This window comes from Thunnus maccoyii, chromosome 21 (assembly GCF_910596095.1).
Source record: "Thunnus maccoyii chromosome 21, fThuMac1.1, whole genome shotgun sequence".
NCBI lineage: Eukaryota > Metazoa > Chordata > Actinopteri > Scombriformes > Scombridae > Thunnus > Thunnus maccoyii.
Window position 1 is genome coordinate 16,065,674 of NC_056553.1, and position 25,758 is coordinate 16,091,431.

The following is a 25,758-nucleotide window of genomic DNA, read 5'->3' on the forward strand; positions in this document are numbered from 1 at the left end:
TGTTTGTGTGTTGAAAAGACACAGACACTCACTTGTGTGCACACATAAAACACACACACAGACACATATGCATGCATAAAAAGATATGTGCACACCCTTTCTCTCCTCTACTTTTCTTAATTGGGAAATTCCACTCAGGCACAGAGATCTATAGAGATAACTCTAGATTTAAATAATGTTAACACATTTGAAAATAATTAATTCCCTACTGGGCCTCTTTCAGCTTTATGAATTAACAGAGTGCTGTTTTTGTGCGTGTGTGTGTGCATGCACGTGTGCGTGCGTGTAACTGACGCACACTTCTCCCTGTGTGTCTATCACAGAGCCATCTTTGTCTTCACTCGATAAGCTCTGAATTGCTCAGTGCGTGCGCGCATGTGTATGTGCGTGATTGATGGAGCTGCAGTGGTACTGCAGAGAGTGAGAGACAGAGGCTGGGTCAGATCACAATAGTAGTAATGCTGAGTAGCAGGCATTAAGGAAAGGAGACAGAGGGTATTACAGAGGAGAGGAAAGGAGAGGAGGACAGGGTTAGCAAAGGACAACAGGCAACCTGTACATTAAAGCTCCTGAAAGCAAGATAGATAGGACCCAGAACACATCTGTTGTAGCTCATAAAAAGTACATAGCCAATTTGGTGATGCATCAAATAAGGCACATAGCCAGAACAGCAAACTTAGTTCACTAACGAATGCAACTGATGTGAATCAACCTGCATGATATATAAAGGAAATAACAGTACACACCACACACTTGTGATCTTATTGGTTCCTTAAAACCCCTTCAGATTTCAACAGCTCCTTTTTAAAACTTAATCTCAAAAAGTGATTAATTTCACCTGTCATGAATGGAGTCAGATTTAAGTGTTCAGTGGCGAAACCACGAAGAGGTGAGCAGCAATGGATTTTTCAAATGTCAGGATATATTGGCAACTCCTCTAAGTCTGTCTTGTAAACAAATGATTAACTTGCAAGGTTAACCTTAACTTTAAATGGTTGACAACGTGAGATAATATGGTGATAGAAAGCCACAGTGCAACTGATGAAATATACAGCAGGTTCAATGTTCAATTTGATACAGCAAACAATAAAAATAACATTTCTGAGAATATAGATTATTTATCTCATGGTGAACAGACATTCACAGCTGCTTTTGCTGCTACTGCTATGTTCTGTCTGTTGGCATATGCTGTAGTATTTTCAAGATCCAAAGTGAAGTTTTTTTCTACTCCCTCTTTTTTGGCATTCTTGTCCTTCACCCTACCCCATCCATTTACTATTCACAACATGATGTAGCAGTAACAGTGGAAGAGGAAGGCAGGAGAGAAAATGGAGCAAGCATGTTTTAGCAATGAAAGAGGGGAATGACAAAGGTGCAGTACAGTATGTAGACTCTTGGGAGCCTTTGGGAACTCACAGTTCTCTGATACAATGTACAGACAATGTACAGACTCCTTAAAAGAGAGCTGGAGCACAGATTTAACAGTGGGTTTTCTTTTCCTTTTAAGTCCAGAAACGGTGTCATGCTTCTGAGCTGCAAAGTTGTTTTCATTTTCCCTCCACTTCTTCCTTTGTCTAATCAAAGGGGACTCTGGGTACTGAGCAAGAAGGGCATGGGCATTTTATAAAAGGAAACCTAAAAATGTGTCAAAAATTGGTGTGAAAATGGAAGAGAAATGTACCCTGAGTCTACACAAATCTAAACTAGAATATGCTTACTTGACAGCTGGTTGATTTTTGCTGTCCTTTTTGTGTAAATTTAATTTCCCAAAATCTGCCTATCTTCCTTGGCATTGCTGCATAATGATAAGCATCCTATTATAAATCCCTACAGGCCTGCATGCTGGAAACGGGGGTGTCAGCTGGTTTGGAAAAACATAACAGTGAATTATCTCCTTTGGAATGTCACTCACTTTGTCCGCTGTGGGTGTGTATATGATGTTTGTTAGTGCTTCAGTGTATGTGTGTGTGAGTGTGTGCACGTGTGTGTAGTAATATGTGGATCACATCCTTGTCATAAACATCCATCACAGGAATATAGCGGGTGGTGAGAGTTTTAGGACCGTCATTCTCCAGATTGGGAAATAGGGAGGACATTCTGAACGTGCACTGGTTTCACATTAGTATAGAAGGTGGAAATCTGCATAGTATGCATGTGGAGTACAGTATATGCAATCCAGCAGAAACATATTCTAATTAACTAATTCTATTAAAAAATAAATAAAACCAAGTCAGAGGTGTATGTGGGGAATATTTCAACCGGAAAAGCTAATGCAGGTTTTTTAAAAAGCAGAACTTGTTGATTGACCTCAGCTGCTCCTTCCACAAATGACCCAGGAAAGCTACAAGGCATTGTGATATAACAAAAGGGAGCACTGAATCTGAATCAGTTGATCAGATATCCAGCTGTGAAGAACAGGTGTTCAGTGAAAGAGAAAAAAAAAATAGTCCATTGAGTGAAGGAGAAACATTTTGTTCTCTTGTTGTTTGATAGAGAGAAAAAAACGATCAATGACAATCTAAGAGGTGACATCAGGACTCCTTTCACTTCTAATAAACTAAACATGATAACACGGATCCAGTCAGTGTTGGCTGGATAGTTTCCCTGCTCGGGGAGTTCGTTTAATAAGATACCTAATTAGTGGAGACAGTGAGGTACTGATATGTCTAAGGCAGAGATAAACAAAAATAATTATCCAAAGGCAATTTTAAAGTTAAAGCCTATAAAGAGATTATCTTGGGACCAGAAAAAAAGCTGTCATTTATTTTAACCTCACTATGGTGGAAAGTGAAGAAAGATAAGGACAAGTGTCTTGAAAGCCAAACACAGTATTTAGAATGTGAGACAACACAACCTCCTAGGGCTAGGCGATATCACCTAAAATCAACATCACGATTAATTGTCACTTTTACATCAGATTAATGGATTAATCAAATGATATTTTATTAAATACACCTGCACAAGATTCTCCATCTTCACAGTGGAGCTGGTGTTAGTTATTTGTATTGAAAAATAAACTGGATTATGACTCAGTCATATTTATTTACCATAACCAGTTAAGAACACTAAAATATTTGTTTGCTCAAATGGGAAATTCAAAGTGAAATATGGCTCCATTTATCATATTGTACAAATGTCAAAATAAGTAACAAAGAGATTTGAATAACATTTTTATGGCTTCTGTGATTTCATTATCTTATTGTATTAGCTGGATCTTATAGAGCGGCATTATTTTAACAACCTGCCCCAGCCTCCAGACAGTAGTCAGGAAGCACAGGGGAGAAAGCGTTCCAGATTCAGGGCTAAGCTGTATCTTACTTTGGGTTAACCTCGCCAATATACTCAGCTGCTGGTGAAAAAAAAAAAAAAAACTAGCGAACTTGGCTTGGCTGTTGAAGAGCTGTAGCATTTATTTTCTGACAGACTGTAGCTCATACTGAACATTCTCTGTTACATTTACAGTTGACTGCTAACCTGACTCTGCTCTGATGTCCAGCATACCTGCCTGTCTGTCTCGAGTGCAGCCTCACCTCGTCTCTTTCTCTCCTGCACACTCGCCTCACACAGACCGCTACTCCACTATTTTCAGACTTGATTTCCGTTAAGCTTTGTTTTGTCCTGGATCGTGTTGAAGTGTGCCCATATGACGAGGAAAACATCTTTTTTGTACCAGCTGGTGGTACTCGTCCCAAGCTGAATTTCTCCAACACTTGAGTCGTTTTGTCTCAACTTCACTGGACACACATGGTTAATTACATTGCTTTGAACTGTAGGTCGCCATTCTGTATGAAGGAATCAATTTATTGAACATATGAATAAAATTAAGATGGTTAGAGGATCATGATGTCAGTTTTGATTAGTTTTCCATTAATTGCCCAAACCTACAACCTACATGCCATAAGAGAATCTCCCCCCCAAAGGTGCAGATTGTATGCTACCATTCCTTTGTAGAATGGACAGCCAAAGCAAATAAAGTCAAGAAATCTGGGGAAAAAGAGGCCCAGATATATTTCCTCCAAAGATGGTGAACCAAACCAGGGCTGAAAGGTGAACATCGGACTTTCAATAGCAAGAGAGAAAACTCCAAAAGGAAATTTAAGTAGGCAATTGCTTGCTAAAACTTTAGCGACATGAGTCTCTTGTGGAGTATTTCTGCCCCCTAGATGTCAACAATCATTTGCAGCTTTGACATGAGCTGAATTGAAAAATGTCATGAATGAAAATGTTTAAACAGTTTTAAGAAGTTCAGGCTTTAAGGTTTTATTTGATCACCATAACCTACCATGACACCCTGTAGCTTCAGCCTCATCTAAACTTGCTAATTACCATTGCTAATTAACATTCTTCTTTTATGACAGCTTTGTTTTTTCCTCATTTTCTTTGTTATTTCTTCAATTACTAATACCTAGATACTAGGAGGAATTTTACAACTTGACAGATGGCACAGGGTGCAAATGGCTGCTCTGGAGTTCATCCCTTTGAGATGGAGAAACAGGGAGATGTTAGAAAGGAGACAACAGCTGCAGCTTTGAGGGGTCTCCACAGCTGGGAAACAACTCCTCTGATACAGGGAATGTTTTCTACACCAGACCCTTCAAATTATATTCGCCATCAGGGACAAGCATCATATGTTGAATTAGTAATGTATGAGAAATGCTAAATACAAAAACAAGCTGAGATTTTTGGTTGTTGCTCTCAAAGGTTCCTTTCTCACACTAAATTGATATTCCAGGCTAAAGAAATATGACAGTGCACTGAACAAAACATATACCTAATAATGAACTTGTATATTATGTAGGATGGTTTGTGTTTCTGCACACAGGTGCCTGTTGTGTGAATAATGACAATGTTGGCATTTGTGCAAACACATTTGTTGCATGTGTGAAGTTTAGTGCAACTTTAGAAGTCCTCAGCATGCAGATACTGATCAAATATAGTATGAGTAAGTTCAAGGGCGTAGATTTGGTTTTAACTTTGGTGGGGACATTTTTTGTCCATGGATGTGTACTTGCTCTCTACCACTCTTTTCTCTTTTATAGGCACATATGCGTGCGCACGCACCCACACACATATAAAGAGCCTGACTCTGCAAAATGTTTACTTTACTGCATATGCATTTGCTGACTTGCCTGAAACCAGACTTGGATCATGATTTTTTCTCAGATTTTTACATTTTATTTTATTGATAGACTACTTAACTATAATTCTGATACCAAAGTTAATATTTAAAAATAGCATATCATAGACTGTCAATAAATGTTACAATAAACCTCTAGGTAACCTCTAGGTAATGTTCTGCTCTGTAAGTAGCTGCTGGAAGGTTTTCAAACCTCACCTGAGATTCTGTCCTTAAAGTTTGTGGATTTAGGCGACACAACTCAAGAGTTTCATGACAGAGTCACAGTGATGCTCAAACCTATCTTTACATCATCTCAAAAACTGTTGGTATTATTTTTCATTTATCATCTGAACTTATGGCTAGATCTTTCACCATGACATCAGAGCTCACCTGAGTGGCTGCAGCTCACCTGTCTGTGTGTCTCTGTGCTGCTGGAGCTTTTCTGACAGGATTTTCATAATAAAATGTTGCCTGACAGACACAAACAAATCAGTTGGACGAGCTGTAGCTAATTTAGCTTATAAAGAATGTTCATGTCTTAAAGGTAGAGTCAGCAATTTTAATCCTATACACTTTCTGTAAAATTCAGTGAATATCCCCTCACAGTCCTGTTTTCATACACAGCCCTGGCTCTGTAAATGGGCATGTAAACACAGTGGCTCGGAGTGAGCCACACAACATTACTCCAGCCAATCAGCAGCAGGGGGCGTTTGTGCTCGTGCACAGGACAGGGGGAAGTCATCAGAACAGCTGTCTTTGTGAGGACATGACAGTCTCCCGTCTCCAGCACCCATTGAATGGTGAACTGGAGAGAGAGAGGCTATGGCCAATTCACATAGAAAGAGTTTTCTGCATAATCTGAGCAGGCATCTGTTTAAATCACACAAATATCCCACTGTATATCTGTTTTCAACTTATTAATTGTATCAATGAATTGGCAAATACAATTACTGTCAATTTCTTCCAGTGGAGCCGTCATGCAATCTATTTTGGTTCAGTAAATTTCTGCTGTCAGTCAGCCTGGTGAATGCAGTTCACCCTGCCGCTGTCCTCTCAGCTCTCCAGGAGCTACAGCTGACAGACGGCTGCTTCCGTGGACAGAGACGTTGAACGCAGGTTGAATGAGAAGTGGGGAGGCTGCAGAGAGGTGGACAGTGTGGATGGACTGTTGGCAAGCCTAACAGTTCAAATATGTGATTTTTAATGCATAAACAACATGTAAACAACACAAACAACACAGTGACTCTACAGCTGACATATCACTCTGGATTTCAACATATTTGTCTTTTGGTCGTTGCCTTGCCAATGTGTGTCCATGAATTTGGGGGGCAGAGCTTCTGAAGGAGCACAAAGGTAGGGTTGTATTTGTTTTTGTGTTTAGTTCAAATATCAACAGTCTTTCTCTTGAATGACTGACTCTACCTTTAATGACACATATGCAATATAACTCTGCTCTATATCCACTCATGGAAAAGGGGACAGATGGCATTAAATATTAAATATTTCTCCCACTAATTTTAAAGATTAATGTTTGGACTGATTACAGAACATTCTTATTAACTAAGCTCAACTGTTGTAAAAGGACCAGATGTCTTAATTTGCTTTTGGGAGGAATTTTCACCAACAGTAATAAAGTTGTTTAATTAAACAGCATGTCTGAGCAACAATCACAAATAAATAAAATATAATATCGAATGATCTTAGTTTTGTTCAGTGAAGTCATTTTCAATTCTGTAATGTTTAGAATGTTTAAACTATAGATACTAACCACTTCAGATTCTCCACCTCACTGACTCCACGACTGCTGCTGCTGCTGCTAGTCAACAATGCGTACAGCTTGAAGTTGAAGGTTGCCAGTTCATCAGGTCGAGTCGAGTATCCCCCATATCCTGCTCTATCACTCTTTATCATAATAGCACACTTTTTTTGCAGAAAAGAGACAAAACTGGCAACACTGCAGAGATCTTACTGTTAACATTACATGGAGTTACACCCATCAATATTCAATATGCACCCAAAAAGGTGAAGAGGAATGCAGATGGTCTGATCAGATCTAGTTATGTATATAGTATCCACATTTGAAGGGCGGAAAGTTGTTTTGAAATGAAGCAGGAAAGTGGTAATATTTTTCTGAAATCTAACTGATGAATGTTTAATGCCATCTGATTATAGCTCTTGATATTGAGGTCTGTTTATTCAACATATTGAAATATGCAAAAATATTTGGGTCTCAAAAGCAGCACTATTAATGGAGTAAAGTTATTACATGAGCAGGGAGTTATCAGAAAATGTACATCATTATATCTCAGATTATATATTAAACATTAGATTCCACTAATTTAGGTATAAATAATACTATAGATAATATGGATAATAAAGTTAAAATTTAAATGGATCACATAACCACTCACAAAACGGTAATGAAAAATGTGTTGCTTGCTCTTACCTGTAGCAGCATGCTCTAACATCATTATCTTTCTATTATTCATTCATTCTATCTAACATTACACAGCTGAGTGGAGGAGGAGTGATTCACAATGGAGTAAAGGCTGGAAACTGAATTTTTCAAAGGCAGGAATGTCTGTGGATAGTAAAGCAATTGCTGAGTCACTAGTATTGATCAACAAACCTATCAAAACCCTGCAGATATAATATAGCTTATTATCATAATAGCTCATTTTGAGCTGCGGGAGAGAAAAATGTTTGTGTGTATTGACCTAAAAAAAAGAAAAAAGAAAACAAAAAAAATTAGAGAGACGCGGCGCATGGACCTGTGCAGTGAACCCACTGAACAACACATTTTTATCAGTCAGGTGGAGCTTAGAGTCAGGTAGCAAACCATTCTTTACTGGATATCTGTAACCCTGTGTCTGTGCCCATGAGATTTTGATATTTGTTCCATCAGACCAAGTGGAAAACTTGATCTTATGGTGGCACTCGAGATAAGGCCAGAAGGTCATTACAATACATGATTCATTCTCCGGGGACCAGAAAATCTACAGTGACTTACATGTGAATCGAGCTGTTAGTTTTCATGACACATACATTGCCATGAATCAAAAGGTTGCTCAAGAGATCACTTTTCGTGATGGAGTGCTTGACAAAAGGTCAAGAAGCCACCATAATATTTTGGAATCATCCTCTGGGAAACATGAATTGTCAAGGAATCTGGATGTGTTGGACTGTAATATTTTGTCCACTCTATTAACATACATGAGGGGGGCAAAATGAGAATACTTTTCAATATAATGCACCCCAGTACAACACCACCACCCACTACAACCTCAATAACAAACATAAAGTAGAATTATAACCTTTCTGATAATGTCAACAAAAACTGAAAATGTATAAGCTTCATAAAAGTAGAATTTATGGCAGAGCTGTTGTATTGTATTGCATTAGATTGCACAGGTGTCCCTAATGAAATGGTCGATGAGTGTATATTGTTGCTGTAATGCAGTGATTAAATTTATGTAATGAGTAAACTACATGTGTCCTGATACATTAGTGTAAGGATATATGAGCTAATGGGCTGAAGTCTATTTCTACCACACATTACAGCAATCTCACTTGAAAAAAAACCCAACACATTTCCTACAGGAACACTTTCTCTGCCTGCCAGTTTTCACAGTGTGGCATAACATCCATTTCAGCTCCAGTGTCATAGCTCAACACCTCCCAGAGTCACGGGTCAGTGTCACTCCAAGTCCGTACCAACCTGTTGTCGCATAACTATCACAATGTCATAAGGGAGGGATATCCATTGCTCATTTTGATCTCAGTGCATTAGGATAGGTTGGTCTATTTAGAGAGTGTGGGGCTGGTTGTAGCCTATAGAGCACCCAATTCTCCCACGCTTGCTGTTTAACTGACGCTGGAGCAGATTGTTTATGACAGCTTCCCGGCTGCAAACACCAGACTGTGTGCTGCAGGACAGCTTCTATTACTGCACCACACATCAGCCAGAGCAAGGACACACACACACACATACATACACACATGGGAACATATAAGCAGGCTCACAAATAAAAAATAATTACAGAAAATTCTGAGATCAAAGCAAATGTTTGCACACATTTTCACCCACACAAGTTCACATGTACATATATTGTAGGATTGAATACAAATACCTTATCACTTCCACACATTCTCACTGATGTATTCATCAGAGACATCCATCTGTTTACATCAAGCATTACTGCCTGTTCTGCCCCAGAGAGGTATAGATTGGACAATTTTAAAATTCTGCTCTTTGATTGTTGTCAAAAACAGGTTTTGTAGCAAAGATAATAAACTTTATTTAAATAGCACCTTTCAAAAAACAGCTACAAAGTGCTTTACAATAAAAACAGAACACATTTAAAACACAAAGAGAGTAAAATGAACTAAAATGCCATAAAATATAAATTAATTCACCACAAAGCAATTTTAAAAAAGTGGGTTTTTAAAAGTGATTTAAAAGCCAAGACAGAGTTTGCAGCCCTGATCTCCTCAGGCAGGTCATTCTAAAGTCTAGGAACCCTGACCGTGAAGGCTCTATCACCTTTGTGTATCAAGGAACAACGCATCTGGGGATCTCAAGGACATAGGGCAATAAGAGATCTGATAAATAACTTGGGGAAAGGCCTCCCTGGACTTTGTAAGTAATCAATAATATCTTGAAATTAGTTCTAAAAGCAACAAGTAGACAGTGTGGAGAAGCCAGGATTGGTGAAATGTGATCATGTTTCCTAGTCCAAGTTGTCCAAGTAGTCCTGGCAGCAGAGTTTTGAATGAGCTGGAGGTGGGAGAGGGATTTTTTTACTGATGCCAGAGAGCAAAGAATTACAGTAGTCCAATTAACTGATTATGAAAGTGTGGATGACAGTTTCCAGATTTTTGGTAGAAAGAAATGGTCTAATCCTTGAAATGTTTCTTAAATGATGAAAGCAGGATTAAACCATTGATTTAACATGTTTGTCTAAGATGAGGGTTAGATCAAAAATGACACCAAGATTTCTGCAATACTGAGTTATTGAATGGGACAATAAACACAAACTGTTTGATATTTGGATATTTGCACTATCTTGACCTATTATCAATATCTCTGTCTTATCAGCATTTAGCTGCAAGAAATTTCGTGACATCCACTTGTGAATGTCATGAAGGCAGTTTAGTGGGTTAACGATGTTTTGATAGTTGTTTGCAGGGTCACAACTTAGACAGATCTGAGTATCGTCAGCATGAAAATGGAAATTTATATTATGTCTACATATAAGGTAGACAAGCTAGCAGTTGATCTGCTACAACCTTTTCTAAAACCTTAGCTAAAAATGGGAGTTTAGAAATAGGCCTAAAATGGTTAACAACAGAAGAATCGAGAGACGGCTTTTTAAGATTTACCAAGAGCAGTTTTAAAAAATTCAGGAATGGAACCTGCTGAGGGAGAGTAAAATTAAAAATTAGCAAAATAGGGGGGATTACTGTGTTAAAAATGTCCTTTAGAAATTTTACAGTAAGAATATCTAAAGGACAGGTTGAGGGTTTCATTTTCTCTACCACATCAGTCAGTGTAGATGGAGAAATTGGATTAAATGAGCAGAAGGGAAACTGCTCAGGGCTTTTCAACAGTAATTGGAGAATCTGAGGGAGAAATTCAATTTCTAATAATCAAGATCTTCTGAGTAAAGTGGGAAAGAAATTTGTTGCATTTCTCAGGGGTGGCATCTAATATCTGGCCCAGGGGAGGATAAATGACATGGCTCATGATACTGAACAACATTCTTGCGTTGGCCTGATTGTTTTTGATTAGAGTAGCAAAATATGAAGATCTAGAATTTTTAACCTCTGCGTTAAAAATCTTAAATAGAGACCTGAGAAGTTCCAGGTGAACTGTGAGTTTTTCCACAAATACTCCACCTTGCAACATTTTCACCTCAGCATCTGAACATTTTAATTTATCCAGGGCGCAGAGGCAGCTAGATTTTTTGGTCTTGAAGGGAGCGATTTCATCTAAGGTGGAACACGTTTTATTAAAATATTCAACAGCTCACTTACAGAAACAGGCAAGCCAGAGAAACTAGTGGGGATGTTGAAGGCAGCACTGAATTTAGCAGCAGAGGAAGTTAAAAGTTCTAGATCTAGTTTTGGGGACTGGGGTACAGGTAACACAAGGCAACACCTTGTTAAACATAAGGCATTGGTGGTCAGAATTACAGGCATCTACACATTCAACATTAGAAATCATTATACCATAGCATAAGACTAGATCAAGAGTGTGACCTTTTGAGAGAGTAGGTCAGAGCATGTCATAAGTTAAAAGACTCTATAAGGTTTAAGAATTCCAGGCCCAGGGGGTCATCAGGGCAGCAGACATGGATATTAATGTCTCCAAGGTTCAGAAACTTATCAAATCTAGGTAGAGTTAAGGGCAGCAATTCAGCAAATTCACTGATAAAACTGTGACACTAACTGTCATATCTAGGTGGTCTACATATTATCAAGCACAGACAAGGAGAATATCCTTTAATGAGGAACGGAAGGGCTTCAAAAGTGCTAAACAGCCCCAGATCATTGCTGGAGTGTTTGTAGTTATGTTCATATAAAAGGTCAACCCCACCACCAATGCCTGGGTGGTTTAAACTGAAACTGATGGCAAAACACGCATCTAAAGCCACTGATTAAAACCTTCACAAGCTTTTCTCAGAGTTGGAATGGGCCCAGACATTACACATTGCTTACCCAGACTGTCAACAGTTATGGCAAGAAGTTCAATATCATGTTGGAGTTTGATTGATTGTTTATACCTGACGTCATTTGTACCCACATGGACAAGACTGTATGAGCCAATGGATGGAGCTCAATGACTGAAGGTATGTACTGGGCTATATCCAAGATTTTTGCACCAGAGAAACAGTATGTTAAGCCCCCTAGGGAGTTCCACAAAGCTAACAGTTGAGTCTCCCACCATCAGAGACTCCAGATCTGAGACGTTTCCTCCATAAATGGCAAGGTTTGAGGGAGGGGTTGCTAAAGTTGATAAAAGGAGCAGGATTTTTACCCCCTGCCGCAACAGTGTCAGCAATTGTAAAAATGTAATTTCTTGAAGCAGTTAAGTTGTTTGTTTTCATCTATTTTTTTTTTAAATAATAAGCAAGGCTTGACAAAATAACTATTTAAAATTCAGTTTATGGAGTTCAAAAATGTCAAATATATTTTAAAGTTCATCAATAAACTGTGGGCTACCACAAACAAACAACAAAAGTAACACATTTAAATAATTTAATTATTGTAGAAGAAATAAACAAATTTTGGAGTGCTTGCGGAGTGTACGCTCTCTCTCTCTCTCTCACACACACACATAGTGCTTTTGTTAACGCTCTTCATCTGTTCTCCCATGGATCATTCATGTTTTGCAGTAGTGCTAAATTATCTGTGTGCATAAAAATTACTGCTGATAAGTAGGGTTGGGAGATATGGCAATATATACATTGAGACGAAATAAATCGTCTCGATCCATTCTCACCTGTTATTGCAGCGGCAATAGACAGCAAACTTGAACACCAATATGTAAGTCAAAGCTGCCGCAGCAGCTACACAGTTAAGAACACTGAAGTCATGCATGAAAAATGCAAGGAGATGATGAGGGAATGTATCTGGAAAATTTCCAGATAAGCTCTTGGTAAATGCAGCAATAGACTAAGAGGCATACCCTTGCATGCTTACCCTTTCAACAAGAAAGATACAGCACACAAACACGCACACACACACACAGTACTCACAATCAGTACACACGCTGTAGACTTTCATGGTGCACTGTCTACACACTTCATGTAGGCACTTTATGCACATTTTTGGGTTGTTTTTTTTTTGTGCACTTGCGTTTTGCACCACAGTTCTTCCTCTATCAAATCTAGTTAGCTCTACGTTAGCTTGTGATATGGTGGCCTGCTGCTGCTGGACATGGCACAAATGTTGAGCGTGGCATTATACAGCGGTTTCTATGAGGGGTAAAAATGACCCCTCAGCAGTTTGAGGTATAAATGATCACAATTTTTTTCTCTTTATCCTACACCCCCCATAATTCACTAGATGATTAATAAACCCATTTTAGATAAAGTCATGAACTGAGAGATGTAAGGGTTTTATTTTAAAAGAGTTGCATGTATTTGAAGTGCCAGGGGGGTAAAAATGACCCCTTGGCGGTTCTAGTGTTGAAAGAACCACTAGGAAAGCTGCCACTATGTATTCCTTCTAACTTAAAAGACATTCTGGTGCATAAAAAGCAGCTCATTTGCATTTTTTCCATTTTTTTCTCTTCACTGTCTTTGGAAATCAAAGAAACTGCTAATAATCTTACAGTTTTAATGTAAGGATGTATTTTTGTAATGATGCCTAACAGGTCACACTGCACAGGTTTTAGTTATAACAATCAACAAGTGTCCATGTTGGTTTCAGGACCCTATAAATGGTCACTCATCATGCAGCCAGGGTGACATGAGATTTTTAAGACTCGTATCTTTATAATTGAATGATATGCCCCCAATGAAAAAAGGTTTGCTAAAAAGAAAATAAAGCATTACATAATTTGCACAAAGGATCCACCTTACATTATGTATGTACATCAGTGACTCCATCTGCCAACCTTTCAATCACTTTCTCTGGACACTTCTAATCTTAAGGGTGCCCTATCTTCTCTCTGTCAACATACTACTTCAGGCCACCATCATTCCTTGTCTCCTTATCTGAAAGTATTGCACATCAGGGGAGCTGAAATATGACAGGTCTCAGGTTGAGAAAAAAATCCCTTTCAGACAGGAGAAAGGTGGAGAAAAAGTAGAAATGAATAGTAGAAAGCAAAGGAAGTCAGATGTACACCCCTGCACTTAGCTTCAGCTTAAGTTCCAGTTTTCTTTGTTTCCCTCTGTTTCTTTTTGTTTCAGTTTCATTTCCCTCTCTGTTTCTGTACCTCTCCCCTGTTCCCTCGATCTCTCTGGCTTTGTACTTCTTGCTGCATTTCTCTTGTTGTGTCAGTGTGACAGAAGATGCAAGGCTGTTCCCGTCGGCAGTGTGGATAAAACAGTTGACTCTGCGCTTGCGGGCACAGTGAGAGTACTGGGTGAAAACAAGACCATTTCCTTTGCATGTGTGTGTGCGAGTGTGAGGTGTGTATTTTGTACATCTTTGAGCGTGTGTACGAGTGCTGTGCACAGTATGCAGAGTGTAAAATCTAAAGGTCTCCCTATACAACATTCCTCCCTGTGACATCCCGCAACGAGACTATAGTGTCAGTGTCTGTGCCTGCTGTTGGATGAGACACTGTTTGGAGGTATTTTGTTTATGTGCTGTTTTCTTTTCCAGGTTTGTGTGCATTTATGTTGTGTTGTCTGTGTTAACGGAAGCAGGAGTTGAGCAAACAAGTTGGTCTGCCATGTGTACAGAGAAGTCTCCGAACGGTTTCAGGCTGGAGCTGGGACGACCTATAGTAGGAGTTATAAAACTACGCTAACCTAACTGCCGTTGATTCCCAACACAAGATGTATTGCCCAAGAGTTCTTTCAGTTTTTATTTTGTGCAGTATCAAAATCTGATATTTCCAAGTTCCAAGTTATAAGTTCCAAACACAGTGGTGCCACAGAATACATGCCAATATCTAACTGTGGCAATGCACACATCAGTGAATATGGATGTGCTGCCTTATGATCGTTAACCCCACTGTCCTATTTTCCAGTGACCATTCCCCAGAAATGTAACATTTTTCAGTCTTGCTCTACATGTTGAGTTAGAAAAATGTCTGGACCTTTACAAACCACAGTGCTGGAGTTATTAAAGGGGATGTATCATGCACATTTCAAGGTCTATATTTATATTCTGGGGCTCTACTGGAATATCTTTGCATGATTTACAGTTCAAAAAATCTCTTTTTTTATACTGGCCCTTAATGCAGCCTCTTAGTTCAGCCTCTGTCTGAAGCAGGCTGTTTTAGTTCCTGTCGCTTGAAGGCCCACCTCCCGATGAGCCCACTCCGTTATGATTGGTTAGATTCCACTGCATCACAGCAGACTTCCAGCAGTTCTGGGGACTATGTAACAAACAGTCGTATTTCAATTCTTTTTCTCGTTCTTTCCTCAAAATAGAAATTTGTCAAATATATCTGTACATGTTTGAGCCAGAATCCAATGCGAAATATGTGAGTGGACAACGTGAACAACCCATGGAAAAACCTTAGCAACAAAGGCTACAGGACAGTATAAAAATAACAGGAAATGACCTTGTCCCCTTTAAGATAATATTCATAAAAAGACGTGGGCTGGAAATGGGGAAAATGGCTCTTCAGGTGATTAAAGTATCAAGTAAAATAATATATAAAGTCCAGCTAAATCCAGCACTCGGGATATACTTTATGTACTGTATATGCTATGCTTAGCAAGCTGTGTGGTCTTAATGAGGTTTGTGTGGGAGCTTTGCTTCCCAGTGAGAGTCTAAGGTCAGGGATAATGTTCACCCTCTGGATGTTGTGAAGCCCTTGTAAAGACTATAACAGTGATTAATGGCCTATAAAAATAGACCCAACTTGTAATTTAATGATGCAGTTTAACTTTTTTCGTTCATTTTTTCTTTGTTATTCTTTTTTAATGAGTGTTTTTTCTTTTATTGGTGCAAAGTGACATCACATAGAGACAGAACATAGAGACAGTAAAGACATAAAAGACACGGACAGAAGAAAAAGGTTTACAAACAACAGATACCATAATGTGTACATTTAGATTTTTATTGTGTATATGTCATTCAGTTTTAATGTATTTGTTCAGATGGCTGTTTAATGCTGACTGTTTTTTGGGGCTGTTTTTTCCTGACTTATCTATGCCTTTATAACTGTATTGTCATAGTTCTGCACATTTCAACTAACATGCTGTCTTTGTGTTACTCAACATTTATAGACATTAAAAAGCTCAAGGTTGTTTGACTCACTCCTAAACTGCAGTCACTGACTGATATTTGCTGTACTGACAGTTTAGAATTTGAGTTTACTTCCACATTAGAATGTATGCTTCATCAGAGAAAATTACTCTCTCTAAAGTGTGGATATTTGTTCCATAAATTAGAATTTACTTACGGAGGAACATTAGAATTCTAGTTGTTTGCAGTCAAATTAAATTCTTAGCACTGAATTCTTACGGCAAATAAATGGAAGAGGGAACCAGAAGGACACTTTCTGTTTGAAAACCTCTGTAGTAATTGAGTAAAGTGTGCAGAATTTTGTTTACTGAATGAGTTGCATTTTAGTGTTAGAGGACACTGAGAAAATGTTACCTCAGATTTGTTTCCGGGAATGGATATCTGTGGTAATATCAAGGTTTTTTTTCCCCCAGTCATGGATGGGAAGGGATAGACTGTCTGATCTTAACAAAAGCTTGTAGATTTTAAAAAAAACCCCATTTATGATAGATTAATTGTTTGAGTTGATCAATCAGTGGAGGTGGTTGAAGAGTACTGTTTGATGGGCTGATTTTACCTTTTAGACAGTATTTCAGTAAAAACATTCCAAGTGTGTAATATTTTTTTTTTCCCACGAACTGAATGTTAATGGTTTATTTTTCATATGAAAGTCTGGATTGGGCCACATATAAGAAGAATGTTTTCTTCAACCATAGTTGCTTATATTATTTAACAACAACATAATGCAATGGAAATAGAGAAATGGGCAACATTTTAGGAATATTTTCAGTTTTATATCTTGAAGGGTATGGATAGGCTTTCCAACATATCAGTGCTCCACAGACACACAAACAAACATACAGACAAATATATTAAACACACAGATACTCTAATGTGATAACCTCACATGTGAAATCCTTTTGCAATGGTTGGTCACACTGGCTGATAAGAGAAATGCCTTCCTATGCCTCAGTGACATATTATGCCATTCAATCCATGTCAGGTTTTGATTTAATTGGTTTTTCAAACAAGCTGCTAGTCTACAATGCTTTTATTGAGACAGCTGTAGATTCTGATTCCCAAGTACATCTTACTGGCCTGAGTCACAGGATGTTAGATCAGGATGTTTTGAGAATGGAAAAGACATAGAGGATTGACGCAGACTAGAACTCATGGGTTGTTAGCTTAAGAGGAATGTTGTGTTTTGTTTTGTTCTAAAACTTTTATGATTGAATTGAATGGACTTTGGTTTTTACCTTGGTTGCAGAACTTTATGTTTTCTGGTAAAATGTCTCAAATATAGATAAAGAAAGTTGGCCAAGGACACCCAGCCGCAATCTGACTTGAAGATGCTATACTGTACATGCTGCAAGCGTGGATATGAATCAATGATGAATGCATATTTTACAATGTACTGTATGGCAGAACCCCTTTTATCTCTTGCATCTATTTTAAAGGCTGATTAGGGCACAAGGCTGTGTGCATCAGGGCCATAAAACAGACTGTGATGTTCAAAAGTTAGTAGGAAGGATTTTTTTGTTTGTTTGTTTTTTGTGTGAACTGTGTATCAGCCAAACACACAATAAGTTCACTGTGAAAGAACAAAGGCAAAAACAACAGCTTGTGATCAATTGCTGACATTCTGTACTTTTACCTCATAGTCTATTTGATCAGAAATACAAATTAGTGAGTGCAAGCTAACAAAAAAACTATTTTATGTCTGCTTTTCAACACATATGCAAATGACTACAGAGATTTGACAGTTATTTGGCAGACATTAGGGCTTGTTTTTGCAATTATATTTGCTCATTATTGCTTAATTTGATGTTGCACAGTAGAGAACATGAATAAGAACAGATTGGAAAACACGAGTTGCGAGTCGAGTTACATGTAAACAAAACACATGAGCACCTTGCTGCAACATGAAACACCAAACTATTGGACTTTCAGAAAATAGATGGTACCTGAGAATGAATTCACTTTTTGAGATGCTATACTCACATACAGTACATTAACAGTTTGTGCTAATTTAAGTTATTGTAGTGTAAAACAGATAGTGGGTGGCCTTTGTCTTCTGAATTTAGAAATGTAATTACATTGTACTATAAATAAAGGAATATTTGTCCTGGGATTAACATACATTAGACAAATAATATAAAAAGAAACTTGCATCTGATGTTAAATATGCATTATATTGTGGACCTTATTCTATATATATATATCTTATATATATATTCTATATTATGTGTATCTGAGAAGTGTGAGATTGTGGCTGCAGCAGTATTGTTCAGTGAAGTTAGTAAATGGTGGTATAATGGTCACTGTATCACTGTGAGGTTGAATTAAATAAATGACATATGTGCAGATTAGTCTCAGTAAACTGAAGTGTCATGTATTGAATTCTACTGGTAAAGGCTCATGACTTATTTTATGAATAGCACATTTGTTAATTAAAGTCAGACTGATACTGGTGTGTTTTCTTGTATAGCCATGTACAAGATTGCTGCAGGGAAAATACTTTGAGGGCACAGATTAATAGAACAAACGCAGAGCTGTACAGTCAAATCATTTTATTTGGGTTCATTTTAAAATAATGTTAGGGTGCTGTACAGAGAATTACTATAGATCTAGATAACTGAAATTAAAGTGAGTACAGAAATGCATGTACATGGGCGCCTGGTTATGTTTTAAAATGGGGGAGCAGACTTGGAAAGATATGTAAATGGCGGGTTTGTAATTGTAATTTAAAACAAATTTCCTGCATTTCTACACCACCTAACCTCTTGGATTAAGTCAAGAAATAGACACCTGCACTAGTCTGGATTAACTGGATTGAGGGTGCTATGAAAACCAAGAGTACATCAAGAACAGTATAATTGGGTAGATCAGGACAGGAAATGATTATTAGAAGAATGAAAGGGAAATTATGCAGCATACTAACCTAAAAAACCTATCACTGTATTGGGAATTGCAAGAAAGAGGCTGTTTACACTTGGTTTTTAAAGTGTGTTACACTTAAAAGAGCCGATTCTGATTGGGTTCCTTTGCGAATGTCCCATCTCCACAGTTGAATCCTGTCCAATCAGCAAGCTAACCTTAGGTGGGCGTGCTGCCAAAGTTAGCTAACGTTGACTCGCAAATCAGTCTGTCATTTCAGCGACAGTACAATCTTACTTTTAGCTAATTTAAAGTTTGGCTGGAGTCAGTGGGCAAAGCAGGTTCATTGAACATACGCTAGCTTATCTTTTCCTATGTTCTATTTTTAGTCAAGGATCGCAATTAAGCTAAATGGCATGTTTCACCTTTGTATTCCTGTGTGGATTGACAGATTGTGTGACTGACAGCCAAAGCATGCTGTGTCAGTCGATCAGCGACGGATTCAACAGAACCAACTCAAATGGTGGTCCAAAAATGTGTGATTTTTTTTACTTGTTTTTGTCAGTTGCTGAAAATAGTAAAATGATCATTGCTATAGGCTACTTTAAATATAATCACCTGATTGCAGGGACTGTATGATGATAAATTTATTTTTAAAAAGACAAAAAGTGAGGTAGCAAAACCATAACTTTGCTGCCCCTAACTGAATAATGGGGATGCATTTGTTCCACTAACTCCATTGCTCAGGCGTCTATGTGCACATATAAAATACAAAGGGCACAGACAGAAAAAGAAAAAAGAAAAGAGAACAAGAACTCTCATAGTGTCCCAATAACCTTTATGCAGATTGAAAAACCTAAGTAAAAAGATCAGAAAACTTTCAAAATGGAAGAGGAAGATATAACAGAGACAGGTAAACTATTCCACAGAGCCAGCTACAATAGAAAAGGCACAATCATGCTTGGATTTTATCTGAGACTGTGGAAAGGACAAAATTAATTGGACAGAAGATCAAAGGGGTCTGGAGGTGGAATAGGGGCAAAGTAAAATGGAACCCTGTGATGCTTCATAAAGGAAGGGCATAGAGGAAGAGGAAAAGTTCCCACTTCTTATTTTGTTCTGTCTTTTAGGGAGGCGAACCACTGCATACAGTAGCATGACCATGAATGCCAATCACACACTTGATGAAATAAGATTCAAAGTGATCAGTAGTGGAGTAGGCAGAGACTTACATATAAAGACCATATTCACCAATTGTGTCACTTATACTGTGTGAAGCCACACACAGTGTTGCCAATGATCCAAGATGTCCAGTGTTTATACAGTAATGCTGATTAAACAGCAAACGTTCTTTTCTCTGAGCTTCAATTTGAAAATGTGGTGAAAGCGCAAACTCTCACGTAAGCTTTGAACGAACTGTCACTGCATTGCTGACTAATAAGGCTTTTTGTTTGGGGCTTGGAGCGAATGGTTTTAGTGCTTTTTAAACTGGGTGCTTTGTATGTTGTACTTGCATGACTGATCTGAAATTTGGACATTTGTATGCAGAATGAGCAGTTTCAGAGTTGTCGGTAGCTGCAGGCAATCCAGAGCACCGGTGAATATTTGGGTTTAGTCAGGTTTAATCTGTCCCTCACATAATCAAACACGAGTTACTAAACAAAACACGCTTCAACAAAACAACCTCACCACTATCCATCTGCGGCCGTTCTGTATTTCTACTAGTGGAAGTTGGCAACCCTACACACATATTTAGCAAGAAAAAAGCCGTCAGAAGTTGTTGTGTGCGGCCAAGATGGGGAGAGGCTGCATAGAAAGCTACCAGAGCAGGGGGAAAACAGAGCTGCTGCCTGCTGCAGGGACAGCTAGCGGCAGCATACATGGCCCTGGTAGAACCTAGGAGTCAACGGGGAGTGTCATCTCTTGCTGCATTCACTTGCACTCAGACATCAGAGTTTTTGCTCTTATAAATTTTTTGACCAGCCACAACTTTTCATATATATATTTTCAAATCAGATTGTCCAAAACTAGGGTGGCAGCTGGGGTGGCACACAGCCCATGCCACCCTCATTAGATCTGACCCCGCTACCAGGGCCATGACACAGGCATTCCTACATGGACAACATAATTAATATCAGTTACTGGTAACACCTGTGTTTAATGAGTAAAATTGTCTGCCATGAGAAAAGTTTATTGATAAATACTGCATAATGCACCAGTTTTACAAGACTCCGTTCACAGAATATTAAAATGTAATTACAAAAAAGTAGAAAATAAGTAGGATAATCACAGGCCACTGTTAAGTAGTGTTTTGTGATTATCACAGCAAAAATTTCAGCAGCTTTTCTGAAAGGATTTGATACAACATTCATGATAATGCAATTTTTGTAATAATATTTGTGAGGATGTGGGGAAAAAATGGTGTGTCTTGACTGACTGCAGATAATGTAGGGATATGAATATGTGTAAAATTCAGAAAAACAAACACCTAAATGTAGTGGCTTATTTTAAACATTAAAACCAGAGCTTCAAAAACAGCCTTGTTTTCTCTGCTGTTTGAATAACATCTTAGTCTCATTTTATTATATATTTGTTGGATTTGAGGTTTGTCAGTATACCTTACATTCACAGGGTCATAAAGATTACAGATTGGGCCTTTAAAGTAGCTCCTATCATGATGTAACCTTCAAGTGTAGTTTCACAAAGGAAGTGGAAAGAATGTACATGAATCTCTAAAAGCTGCATAACAGCAGTTAAAGTGCAACAGATGTGTTGACATGTTTGTCTCAGTCAATTACACCATTAAGCTCTTTTACAGCTCCAATTAATTTTATTTCCACAACACAGCATTTACTGTATGGACATATCAGCCCTTCCTGATGTTGTCAGGGTTACTGACGGGACACATGTATGTGCACCACTGTAAAGTCTTACTAACATAAACTAAACATAAACTAACAATGATAACACTGATGGTTGCCAGGTGAGACATTATATTAATAGGCCATTTTTACCACGTCTTAATGTTAAATTATTGTAAATAGCAATAGTAATATCCACCGAGAGAGCACTGGCATAAATCTAACAAAGACACAGCCGGCTATGTTTTTATTCTTTTACTGTATTTGTCAAAAGATTGAGTTACTATTGCTGTTTTGTTTAGTAATATTTATCCAGGAGGGGATTTCCATTTTTTTTCAGAATTCGTAAATCACATTTTTATTGCATATAGACTAAATTATACGATTCTTACAGAATTATAAGATTATGTAAATAGTGCCCATTCAGAATGACTATTAGATATGTTCATCCTTTATTAACCAATAACTGTATAAAAGTGAGTGTCATCCCCAACACTGGGGTCAACTATTGCCTCCAAATGTAGATTTGTAGAAACAAAATGGAATTGTAGGAAATCACTGATATTTGTGTCCATTCTTGGCTCAGGAATCAATAATCTCTTCCTCTAAATCACTCCCATAAAACAAGGCATTATTGGGAATCATTAACATACTTCAAACGTGCCCTCGACCAATGAGGTTCCTTGATCAAAACTACCCGCTATACAATTTCTCCTCATGACTGCCTCTCTATCGCTTAGCTCAGCAATTAACGCACATAACTGTTCAGTGAAACCTAACCCTCAGGCGAAGGTCTGCAGAAACACACACACCGCTCTTTATTTTTATTTATATTACATGCTGACTCCGCATCCTCTGCCTCCCTTTCCATCTGCCACTCTTTATTGACAGCAAAGGCTCATCTCTCTCTCCTGATTGCCATTGTCTTTTTATCTCTCCCCACCATCAGAAAAAGGTGAATCACGTTGTAATTCAGATATTGACGTTGTGATTTTTAATAGAAGAAGTTGAACGGGGACAGTCATTGTGTAAACACAGTGTCGGTTGTAGTACATTCACTTGTGTTTATTTTGTTACAGTGTCTCCCACTCTTCCCCCACCGCCATAACTGGTTTAGTACAATCCTTTTCACTAAAGCCAAACCCTCTGGCATGTTCTGGAGCAACTTCGAAAAGAAACACACTTAGCTTTTCTCGCCCACCCCCCCCTTTTTCATGCTGAGCCTAAATTCTCTGTGTAGTACTCCACCTGCCTGTTAGCTTCTATATCTGAAATTGCTCAGTTTTCTCTCTGCCTCTATTCTAACAGTGTCACAATATAAGTCTCTTCTCTCCACTTGAGTTTTCTGATATCTTTGCTCCCCTGTTGTTTCTGTCACAAGTATCACCACTAACATAGGTATAATCTTTCTATGGAAACATTGCTTTTAAGTCATGGCAGGCACTGGTGTGGTCACGTCTGAAATATTGTTGTTTTTGTACAGTATACAGCTACCATTTCATATAATCTGTGTGTAGATACAATGTTCTCACCTTTACAGTATCATAAAAATATTTGAAAAATATCTGAATTAGCCAAATGACAGCAGTGACAACAAAACTTGATACTGATGAATACCCAAATGAAAATCAAGAGTGATTTATTGTTTTACTGGTCAAAGTTGTTCAAGAACATTTAAATTCACTTTCATTCCAAGTTACATATCTGCTCCTGCCACTAAGTATTATTCAATCAATTTGCATTTTTGTTCTGTTAACTGGTTCTGTCCTCTGGCACACACTCAAACACTTAAAATTTAATTTCTAATTATAATAAAGCACAAGCTTAAGTTTGCTCACGTACATTGAAATAGATCTTTTTCAGCACTCATATCTCCCCCAAAATATGCACCTCTTGCTTTAGATAATGTATTGTTTGGTCGAGCTGTGCATTATGTTAATATCACAAAAGTGCCCTGAGGAAGATATGCTTTTTATTCTACTGATGTGCAAGGAGAGCAAAGGCTAAAGTCCTTATGTCAGTTGTTATGTTTATTATGTGAGTGTATGTATATCCATGACTTCCTGCTCATGCATGCAAGCAAACATGCACAAGATGAAGACAAATATGGCTGTAGACAATCACCTGACACTATAGAACAGAAAGCTAACATGTTCTGCACTGAGTCTGGACAGCTTGTAATTGATTTTGTCTGTCATTACAAGACATCAAACGAGAGGGAGTCTGAAGTCAAAACTAAATTTACTGGAGTACAGAATTGACCACAAGCATCTGTCTACCTCATCATCTGTCTACCCCCCCCCCCCACCCCTCCACCCACAGCCTGCGGTGCACTCTATCATCCCACTGCAATAACAACTCCAGTTGGTGCCAACTTATGATTCCTCAATCTTTTTTAAGTTTTTTTCAGTGGCTGATAAGTGCTGTGAGGGTAACTCAGTTTATACATTAGTGTAAAGTATTAGTAGAGTTTATAAATTACAGTACTGTACATGTACTTTAAGTGTGTGTGTGGGTTTGTGTGTTTGTGTGTGTGCATGCATTTGTGGCATACCCATGGTGAAGCAAAAATGTGTCCCCACTCAAATATGTTTGTTTGCATCTGCACCTAGTGTGTATGCATAATATATTCACATACACAGACAAGTGTGAATATGTACATACACACATATGTATAGCTTTTTCTTGGTTGTAAGCTAATTATGTGTGTGTGTTCCCAGCCTCCTGCTGTTCTCCAGTAATGGATAACATGTGGTAATAACAGTGATCTATCACAGTGATGGCTTGGCACTGCCAACCACGGTGAGAGCAGAAGCTGCAACAGCATGCGACAGCAGAGAGACAGTAGGGACAACAATAGAAAACTATGAGCTGAGTACAAGAGGAAGGACTTCTTCCTCCTCTCTACTTTCTCAAGACAATAAAACCACATTCACCATGTTTACAAATACTAATAGATAAATGCATTTCTTGAAATGTAGAAACCGCAGCCTCTTGGGTATGATGTAATAATAATCATAAAAATTTATCAACCAAGTGGAAATGTTGTGGGTCACTTAGTGGGAAAGAAACACGTATGCACACATGCACCTATAGTTGACATTTTGGATCAAACAACACATACGTCTGGATTTTAGGCTTTCAGAGATATGAGCTGAGCAAATGTTTGCGGCAGCTCGGCTTGCAGCTGTTCAGTTTGCATCTGCTCCCTGAACAGCATTAGCAAAACATTGATTTTTAACGAGAAACTGTTTTATTCAGTGTTATACTGGTTTTAATCATTGGATTTGTTCATTTTGGAGTGGAGGAGTCCTCTGGGACAATTCAGCTCCTGGCAGTGGTCTAGCGTAACTTATCTCGGTCGTGTATTGTACACTTGAGTGACTGAGTCTATGTGGTATAGAGGCAGAGACACAGAGAAACCATACGTCTGTGGGATTGGGATTATTGCACCAAATACGGTGTAACACTGGCATGCCGCCACTTATCTCTCCGCCTGGCTGTGTGAGCTGTCTCTGTCTTAGCCAGAAAATCGCCAAACTGGAACAAAGAATGTTCACCTCTCATCAGATTAAAGAAGGTGAACAGCTTCTCAAATCCCTGGTTAGCATTGGCCCTGCTAATACTATTGAAGCTGGAGGGCAACTAAACTTGATTGTGCTAGAACGAAGGCTCCAGTTCGGTCTACCTCCAGCAAATGGAGCCCTGGACCACTGTTCATAAGAGCAAACACAGCAAAAAGAGTCCCTGTTCCATCATACCATCCCAGGACATCCAGCTGGACAATAAGTTTAACGTACTGGATGAACAGGCAGTGACTCCAGCTCCACAAAGGAACCCCAGGGTGCTGGTTACTCTCCTGTGCCTCATCATACTCATCCATCCTCACCCTTGTCATCCCTTGGCATAGTAGCCAGCTCCAGCACAGCCCGCATGCCATCCCACTTCATAGTCCGGAATATCAGGATGAATATAACGAAAACG